Source organism: Gallinula chloropus (genome assembly GCF_964237585.1).
Source record: "Gallinula chloropus genome assembly, chromosome: 2".
Lineage (NCBI taxonomy): Eukaryota > Metazoa > Chordata > Aves > Gruiformes > Rallidae > Gallinula > Gallinula chloropus.
In genome coordinates, this window is record NC_140086.1 from 101095077 (window position 1) to 101105776 (window position 10700).

Here is a 10700-nt window from a genome sequence, read left to right on the forward strand (position 1 = left end):
TAACCCTGTCCTTGACCAACTCCTGAACACCAGGGAACGCCCAGATAGTGAAAATCCCCATCCATCTCAAACTTCTGGCTTGAAAATATCAGAGACTAAAGCAATAAAGTACCTACCCACCTTACAGGAAGAAAATTGTGTCTGATTTGACAGATGAATGGGAAGAATGAATCAGTTGTGGGAGAGAAATCTTGTACTTTCTTACATGCCCAGCTGGGCACCAAAGGGAGTGCCTGACACTTTTATTCTATCCTGGGGTTTTTAAACATGCAAAAATCAATGAGAAAAGCGTGCTTAAGATGAGGAGGCTCCATCCACAGAACGAGTGCTGCTCACACAGTAAATCTCTCTTCCTGGATTGCTTGGCTGAAGATGATGTCATTTTTCTTCAACAACAACCAAGCCAAGCTTTGATGAATACCTGAAAATCATGAAGATGGAGGTTGTCAGCTAAGGGATCCCAAGTAGCTGCATCGGTGGCCAATTTTTCTGGGGAGGAAGCTGACCTTTCTCAAAACAAACTCTAGACTGCTTCATTTAACTATCTGCAGTTCATATATAATGAAAGAGCCACCAAAATGCTTACTTCATGTTATTATCTTTCCCTGAGCAGCACGACGGGTTTGAAGAGCAGACACGCAGACCAGTATGTCTGCTAACAGCAGCGCTGGTTTTGCTTGGTAGATTCCACATGGCTATTACAGCCTATAGGGTGTGCTCCTCCTTAAAGAACTACTGAGTAGCTTAGATGAGCATTCAGCAGTGAATTCAGCAGTGTTGGGCTCAGGCATGGGGTTCAAATCATTGGTTGCTGCTGATGATTTATGTCGTGTGGTCTCTGCCACCAGGAACCCTGCTAACACAGTGACAGAAACTTGGTAGGAACTTGAGGTGTGAAAGTGGACAGTGGAGCTCTGAGCACGCAGGCAAGCAGTTATGTCAGGCTGCAGGGTGCTGCCCCAGCTGCCTGTGTGCCACCACACATATGGGCGAGCCTTGAAGAGGGGGAGGTCCTCCTGGGCTTTCCTCTTACCTCTGCAGCCCTGCTCCCCTCCTGGCTGCAGTCACTGCAGCTGCCACACGGGGCTCAACAGCTTCCCAGCATGTAGGTACTGGGCACAAAACTTCTGAAACTGAGCGTGCCACCACCACATGCCCCTGCAGTATGTTATGAAGGCTTACAGCACAGGTGGGAGCCCTTGTCATCTGCCATCAAAAAGCAATGAGGTTTACCACAAAAGAGAGAAAACACTGCCCAGGATGCAGTTGTTGTTCCAGAAAAGTGCCGTGTCCTGCAGAAAATGCACAACAGTGTTCTCCAGGCTGGGTGGGATTATTTACTGTATCTGTGCTCAGGTTTCATCCCTGCCTGAAAACTGTGACTACAGTGAAGCTCCACTTTGCCAGGTGGGACTGAGGTCCAGGGTCCTGGCTTGTGGGAGACCCCCACCTCTGCTGGGGGAAGGGATGTCGGGGGGGGGCAGGCTGCAGGGCTGCTGAGGAGCCGCTGCATCCTGCTCACACAGGCCTTGCTGCAAAACTGAAATCTAAGTTTGGCAGTTTAGTTAGTTCAAAGAGGCTTTGTTGAGGAACATGATTTCAGCAGCTGATAAGCAGCAAAATTGCTCATATTTGGTCAATGGAAAGTCAGTTCAAGTATTTTCTTCTTTTCAGTGCTGAAATGTGTTGCAAGAAAAGGGAAAATGCCTTTCAGTCTTTCCTCTCCCAAGCTCTCCTCCATCTGCAAAATTTCCACTAGAAATTAAACTTTTTTTAAAAAAAAAGAAAAGTAATTAGCATTTTTGGCAGTATGTAACAAAGAATGGCAGGCAAATCTGCTAGAGGGCAAGCTGGGACAGGCTGTATGCACTCGCCAGCGTTGGAAGGCTAACAGAAGCCAGCCAGGTGCTCTCTGCGCGTCATTGGTTTGGATGCCCAAACTTTGACTTCCTCATCAGTATATCTGCTTTGTTTTGGAGCTTGACATCCCTGTTGCATTCCTATTTCTGCCTCAGCAGCGCTCAGTGGGAGTCAGCACTTTGGTGAGAACAGAGATGAACGCCTGTCGCTCGGGCAGTCCCAGGCCCTCGGACTGCCACTTACCGGTTGCTGTGTGGCTCCTGGTAACCGTTTCCCTCTTGTGTGAAGACCTGTGTGAGGGAAACATTTAAACATCATTCTGAGTGCATCCCTTATTGAATTCTTACTTTTAATTTGTGTTGATGGGCTGTTTGTTGGCAGATTCATAAGGCACTTGCCATGGTAAATAAACACGGTAGTTTGCAAGTGCTCAGGCTTGCTTCTACTTTTCCCCATGGGTTTTACCTTTTAGTTTTATGAACTGTGCCATCACTTTGGCTTTTTGATCTTTCTGGGGGAATTTCCAGTGTGTTTAAGAGTGGGATAGGATGCTGCAATGCCAGTGAAGTGAGACAAGGTGAACAGAGGCAGAACTGGTCTGTAACAGAACATAGTGTCTGGTGCTGTTGTGTTCATTTCTGATCTCCAGGTCCCAGCATTTTTGATATCTGAGTATGTGCCACCTCCTGAATGACTCTTAGCTGTCACAAAGTTTTGTCTGATAGTGCCTGAATAGTATTGTTTCACACTTATTTCACTTAACTCTGTATTTTTCCCCTGTGTTTTTGTTTTTGAGACTGCATTCCCACCTTACCTTATCTTTACAGATGACTGGCTGTGACAGTACTTGACTGTCTTTTCTCCCCTCAGACAGGTTAGCATTTTCAAAACAAGCCAGACATTGTGGAACCACTGATGATATCTGTCCCTACACTTTCTGCTTTCACTCACCTGCCATTCAGCCTGTTTGAAAAACCTGAAAAAGCCCTCAGAGTAACTTCAGCTCCAAGAGAATTCTCATTGGGTTATAGTATGGGTTATCTTGTCCATGCTTAGTGCTGTGATATTGCATAACAAGTTCAAGATGTATTTAATCTACAGAGGCCCTGTTTCAGATCCCTGGCATGGGGAGAGGCTTTCCTCTTCCCCAAAGGTTGCACTCAGGCCCTGGTGGCATCTGTGGGACCTGCTGCAAGAAATGGGTCAGTGAAGCAGTGTGGGATATGCTTGACTTAGCTGTGACTGCTTTGCAGACTGGAGTTAGATATAGTAAGCATATCACAAAATTTTACAAGTAGGATTCTGAAAATGTATGAAAGGGTTGGGGAGAGTGAGAAAAGAGGTGTACTTCTTTTGTTTAGGTTTTACAGGGGCATATAGCTGACAACTAACACATTAAATCAAACTGGCAGAACTTTAGAAAGTTTTTCTAATATTTCTGTCTCTATTATACCAGCAGACAGTGTATATTTAGAGAATTCTGTAGTCATGTGGAATGAGAGAAAATTCTTTCAGCTATCAGTCAGGGCTTTTACAGTGATATCAAATATGAATACAGCTTTTATTACATAGAATCATAGAATGGTTTGGGTTGGAAAGAACCTTTATAGATAAGCTAGTCCAACCCCACTGCCATGAGTAGGGACACCCTCCATATGGTGGTTTGACCCTGGCTGGAGGCCAGACACCCACCAATGCTGCTCTATCGCTCCCCTTTTCAGCTGGACAGGGGAGAAAATATATATTGAGAGGCTTAGGAGTCGAGATAAGGACAAGGAGAGATCATTCTGCAGTTAGTGTCACAGGCAAAACAGACTCAACACAGAATACAGGAAAGAAAACTCTCTAATTTATTACAACTACACTACACACCCAGTGACACCAGAGTTGGATAACGAGGAGTGTGAACAGATCTTAAAGCACCTTCCCCCAACCCCTCCCTTCTTAGCATACTTCACTTTAGCCATGGTTTTGCTCCCTTCTTCCCTCCCACATCGTGGTACCAGGAGGGTACCAGCAGGGATCCAAATGTACTCTTCTTCGATTTAAAATCATTGCACCTTGTCCTATCACTACCTCTCAAGAACAGTGCAATCATCAGGCACAGTCAGCATGGGTTCACAAAGGGAAAGTCACATTTAACTAGTTTAATATCCTTCTATGATAAGGTCACCCACCTACTGGATGAAGGCAATGGTTGTAGGGTTTCTTCGGCTTTTAATAAGGCTTTCAAAGCTGTCCCTCATAGCATGCTTCTGGACAAGTTGTTCAACTATGAAATGAGGAGGTGAAAAACTCTCTGAAGGGCAGAACTCAAAGGGTTTTAACGAATGGGGATACATCTGGCTGCTGATGATCTGGTCATCAGCGATGTTCCTCAGGGCTTAATCAAAGTTCTGTTCAGTATCTTTATCAATGACCTGGATGCAGGAGTTGAATACACCATTAGCGAGACCACTGATGATACTAAACTGAGAGGTGCTGTTGACTCACTCAAGGGACAAGTGGCTTTGCAGAGGGATCTAGATAGACTAGAGCACTGGGCAATCATTAGTATAGCATGGCATTCAACTAGAATAAATGCCAAATTCGACACCTAGGACAGAATAACACTGGACATGAGTCTATATTGGGAGAGATTTGACTCAACAGCAGCCCTGCAGAAAGAAATCTGGGGGTGCTGATCTGCTGCAGCTCAGTATGAGTCAGCAGTGTGCCCTGACAGCCAAGAGAGCAGACCACATCCTGGAGCTCTTCAAACACATCATAACCAGCTGACCCGGAGGTGATTCTCCTGCTGAAGAATCATCTGGAGTGCTGTGTACAGTTCTGGGCCCCACAGATTATGAAGGATGTGAAGGACCTATAATGTGTCTAAGAGCAGGGCACCAACGCTGGTGAAGGGGCTGGAAGGCTTGTCCTCTGAGGAGCGGCTGAGGACACTGTTTCTGTCTTGTTTGGAGAAAGGGAGGCTGTGGGGCAACTTCACTGCTCTCTCCATCTTCCTGAGAAGGGAGAGTGGAGAGGGAGGTGCTGATTTCTTCTTCCTGGGACCCAGTGATAGGATCTGTTGGAATGGCTCAAAGCTCAGGGCAGGGTTGCATTTGATGGAAGGAAACATTTCTTAACTGAGTGGGTGGTCAAACCCTCTAGACAGGCTTCCTAGAGAGGTGGTCAATGCCCCACGTGGATCAGTGGATCAGTGTTGAAGAGGCATTTGGACAATGGCCTTATTAATGTGCTTAAACTTTTGGACAGCCCTGATTGTTTTAAATACCTTCCAACTTTCCTTCCCTCCCATTCTCTCCTTTCTTCTTTTTTTTCTTTTTCCCCCCCCCAGTTTCCTTTCTTTCTTTTCAAGCCTGTCAAGGTCCCTCTGGATGGCATCCCTTCCCTTCAGCATGTCAACTGCACCACATAGGTTGGTGTCATCAGAAAACTTGCTGAGGGTGCACTTGATCCCACTGTCCACATCACCGACAAAGCTGTTAAACAGTGCTGTCCTAGTACTGATGCTTGAGGAATACCACTCGTCACTGGTCTCCACGTGGACACCAAGCCATTGATTGCAACTCTGTGGGTGCACCCATCCAGCCAATTTGTTATCCACTGAATGGCCCATCCATTTAAAGCATATCCCTCAGATTTAGAGACAAGGCTGTTGTGCAAGACAATATGAAATGCTTAGCCTAAGTCCACATAGATGATCCCTGTCATACTTCCCTTATTCACCAATGCTGTAACTCCACCAGATTTTTCAGGCACGATTTGCCCTTAGTGAAGCCATGTTGGCTGTCACAAATCACCTCCTTATTTTGCATGTTTCTGAGCATAGTTTCCAGGAGGATCTACTCCGTGATCTTGCCAGGCACAGAGTTGAGACTGACTCATTTTCCCTTTTTAAATATGGGTATTATTGAGTAGTCCATCCATTGAATCTGTATCTCTCCGATTTAGACAAAGATGTTGCACATGACCATGTCAAAAGCGTTACAGAAGCCAAGGTAGATGGCAGAAGTTTCTCTTCTCTTGCCCACTGGTGCAGTCACTCCACTGTAGAAGGTTACCAGGTTAGACAGGCAAAACACCAGATTAGTAAGACAGCTGTGGGCTAGTTAAATACTTACTAAAATACAACCAGTACACTATACTGCAGCTAATTGTCCTAATTGCAGGAATGTCAGCATAAATATGCAGAATATGCAGACATTGAAGGCCTAATGTTCAGGTGGCCAATGTCTGTGTTACAGTGTTTAACATCTCACTCCAAGTTGTGAGGCAGCAAAGTTCCTTTAAGTAGAGAATCCAGAGCACATTAATGGAAAGAAAGGCTTGAATGCGTGGAGAAATACATCACTGCAACAATTTTATTTTCAAACAGAGTCTTCCATTAAAAAAAATAAAATCCAACACAGTATAACTTCCCAGTACTGTTACTATGCTCCTGATGGTATCCATAAAGTAGAATTTTCACAGGGACAAAAATGTGTTTGGGTTCGTGCACAGGCACTATTTAGTTTAGGGTTAAACCTACTGACTTGCTTTGCTAAAAAGCACCCTTGAAGAAGGTCCAAGGACTGATAAGAAGCATGTTTTACTGAAAAGTCTCCATGGAGAAGAGCTGAAAGGCTGAAAACGAGGAAACATCCTTCTCAGATGTTTCTGTGCCAGAGGTGGGGCACTGCCAGAGGGGCCTGGAGTCAACAAAAACTAGGGGAAAAGTTAAGGTGGCAGGGGAAGATTATGACCACCCACCCAATTCAAGGACTATGCAAATGACCCCCATGCCCCTTCAAGGAGCATGCCTGCTAATTTGAACATGCTTGCCCAGTAGTAGATGATGCAGTAATTACTAACCAGTCAGTGCCAGCTGAGGTGGGTTTCTCTAATCCTGTAACAAGGTAAATAGGTTCTAAATTCTGTGTGCAGGGGGCTGTTTTTCTGGAATTTACCACCCAGCACCCATCTCTGCGCAGACACGGAAGAAATCAAATACCTCTGCTCTGTGTGTGTTTCGGCGTACTGCACACCAGGTAACGACCCCGCTTTTGGGACCACACCAATAGTTACATTCTGAGTCAGGTGGCTAGTCACCTTGGAAGTGCTGATTGCAGTGATCTGCAAGATTAGCATGCCAAGCATTTTAGTCTTAAAATTAATTACTTTTATTGATATATCTGTCTACTGGATAACTCTTTTTTGTGGGAAGTGTCAGTTCTGTCTGATGAGCTGCTACAGATAACACTGCAAACTCTGTCCATTGGCCTCAGTTCACTGGTTTTAAAGCAGAGCAACAAATGGGTTTACAAAAGGTTGATCCTGTCAAACTGACCTGATCACCTTCTATGACAAAGTGACCCACTTAATGGAAAAGGGGAAGGCTGTGGTTGTGGTCTACCTGGACTTCAGTAAAGCCTTTGACACGGTTTCTCACAGCATTCTGACTGAGAAACTGGCTGCCACTGGCCTGGACAGGTGGACCCTCAGCTGGGTTAAAAACTGGCTGGATGGACGGGCCCAAAGGCTGGTGGTGAATGGAACCAAATCCAGCTGGAGGCCGGTCACGAGTGGCGTCCCCCAGGGCTCAGTCCTGGGCCCAGTCTTGTTCAACATCTTTATCAATGACCTCGATGAAGGGATTGATGCTCCCTCAGTGAGTTTGCAGATGACACTAATCTGGGAGGAAGTGTTGATCTGCCTGAGGGTAGGGAGGCTCTTCAGAGGGATCTGAACAGACTGGACCGATGGGCTGAGACCAATGGGATGAGGTTTAACACCACCAAGTGTAGAGTGCTGCAGATGGGACATAACAACCCCATGCAGCCCTACAGGCTTGGGGGAGACTGGCTGGAGAGCTGTCAAGCAGAGAAGGACCTGGGGGTGTTGGTTGACTGCAGGCTGAATATGCGTCAGCAGTGTGCCCAGGCGGCCAAGAAGGCCAATGGCATCCTGGCTTGTATCAAAAACAGTGTGGCCAGTAGGTCTGGGGAGGTGATTGTGCCCCTGTACTCGGCATTGGTGAGGCCACACCTCAAGTTCTGTGTGCAGTTCTGGGCTCCCCACCATAAGAAGGACACTGAGGTCCTTGAGCGAGTCCAGAGAAGGGCAACCAGGCTGGTGAAGGGGCTGGAGGTCAAATCCTATGAGGAACATCTGAGGGAGCTGGGGCTGTTTATCCTGGAGAAGAGGAGGCTGAGGGGAGACCTTATCACCACCTACAACTACCTGAAGGGAGGTTGTAGAGAGGTGGGCGATGGTCTCTTCAGCCAGGTGACAGAAGATAGAACAAGGGGAAATGGCATGCAGCTGTGCCAGGGCAGGTTCAGATTGGACATTAGAAAAAATTTTTTTACTGCAAGAGTTGTCAGGGCCTGGAACAGGCTGCCCAGGGAGGGGGTTGAGTCACCTTCCCTGGGTGTGTTTAAAAAAAGGGTAGGTGAGGTACTTAGGGATACGGTTTAACATAGGATGGGAATGGTTGGACTTGATGATCTTCAAAGGTCTCTTCCAACCTTGTCATTCTGTGATTCTGTGAAATGTGGAAGTGAGGTATTCTTGGGTGCTTTGGAGAATTTATGAATACAAGAATCTGAAATTCAGGAGACCCCATGGACTTGCCCTCTCCTCTCCTAACTGGTTTCGGTTATTTTATTTTTTCGGGTAGGTGGTGATCCAGTGAAGAGATTTCGCCGGTTGTTTTTTCTGAGGAGCACTAATGACAACTAGATTTGTAGCAGTTGTGTTTAGAGAAGCTCTATACAACCTTTCTTGAATTATTTCTGTTCTGGCCATCTCTACAGCCCTTGTCAAATCTCTCATACACATAAAACCACAAATAAATTCAAATGCCTTGCCCTGTTTTGTGATGTTCTTCATAGCAACATGATCCATTCCTTGCTTTTCTTTTTCCTATTCCACTGCTTCTTGCATCCTACCCCTTTCAGCCCAAGTGTACCTGAAGTGGTTGAACTAGGAACCGATCACAAAATTAACAACAAAGAGCTCCCCCTCCCCTTTCCCACAACTCCTTTCTGTGTGAAAGGGAATAAATTAAAAGGAGTGAAATCACAGGTCCTGTTCTATAAACCATCAGAGAAAGGAAGCAAACCAAGGAAGCTAATTAACACTTAGAATTTGACTGGTTTGTGGAAGTAAATTGTCAGTTAAACTCATGTTTTCCATTGTTGTTAGTGCTAATGTCCAAACTTTCTACATGTGCAGGAAGATTAACCTTAGGTAACCAGAAACTCTAAATATTTCCCTACTTTCTATTTGGAAAAGTTAATCTGTGTTCGGTAACATACAGATTGTGATAATTGTGTTATACTACTACCAGGCATTACCTGCTTTCTTCCTTCTTTCACAAGAAGAGGAAATACCAAGCTTCTTTTCCACCCTGAGTAAGGCAATGTCCACTCCTGCTGAGTCCAAGCCACAACTCTGCTGATTGCCTTTGTAGTCTTTCTGCTACAAAATCGTAAATTTGATAATCTGTTGGTCATGGCAACCCAAATTGCTGTCTACAGCCATACTTCATCCCTATTTGTGAGAAACAGGTAAGTAGTGGATTACCTGGTCAGCTTATTTAGCATTTGCATTCAGAAATTGTCATGAGTGGGGGCTAGGAAACTCATGGACTGCTTGCACAGTCCTGTTTTACTGTCCTAGAAGATATCAGGGTATTTGAAATTTCACTCGAGGGCAAGGGCTTGCAACTGAGGGGCTTCTGATAGCTGTCTGTAGTTCATCCACTTTGTCTCCTCAGTCAAACAGGTTGCAACAAACCCTACTAGTTTCAGCAGGAATAGAGTTAATTTTCTTCCCAGCAGCTGATGTAGCACTGTGCTTGAGAGTTAGAGTGAGAGCAGAGCTGATAACACACTGATGCTTTCAGTTGTTGCCAAGCAGTCAGGGACTTTTCAGCTTCTCCTACTGGCCTGCCAATGAGAAGGTGGGGGGTATCCAGGAAGCTGGGAGGGGACACATCCGGGACAGCTGACCCAAACTGGCCAAAGAGATATTACATACCATACAACATCACGTTCTGTTTATAATGGAGGGTGGGCTGGGGACCTGGTGTGGCAGCTGGAGGTCTTGTGCATCATCAACTTCAGCGTGAAGGCTGTATACCTGGCTGCCAATGGGGAGGGATGAATGAATTCTTTGTCTTGCTTTGCTTGCATCTGTGGGCTGAGAGGCTGGGCAGCTGGGGTGGGGGTTGTGCATCATCAACTTTGAGCGGAGAGAAATTGCGCTGTTCATCACTTGTTTTATGTATATGTTATTTATAGATATTATTGTTACCTTCCTTTTTTATGTCCCCTATCAAACTGTTTTTATCTCAATCCACAGTTCTCTCACTTTCACTCTTCTGATCGCTTCCCCATCCTGCTGGGGGAAGGCGAGTGCGTGGCTGTGTGGGGCTTAACTGATGGCCAGGGCTAAGCCACAACAGTCCTTCTTGGTGCTCAATGTGGGGCTTGAAGGATCGAGATAATGACAGATTTGACCAGAGTATGTCAAATTAGTTGTTATGAACTCTATACCATATGCAACCATGGCTTTTACAATGCACACAGCGCATTTCTGGCTTGTATCGAAGACCAGACACTAAATTGTTGATGGGGGTGTGGGTGGCTGAGAAATATTGTGACATTTCAAAGCGTGTAAGAGACACCACGCTAAGCACAGTGGTACTGTCTACTGACAGAACAGTGTTCTGGAAATCAAAAGATTTATTGGATAGCTGTACACAGTCTCCTGCTCACACACAGCAATCATATCTGGATCTCCTTCTGGGGAGTCCAGTTCCTTCTGTATTTTTTGTAGGAACAAGGTTT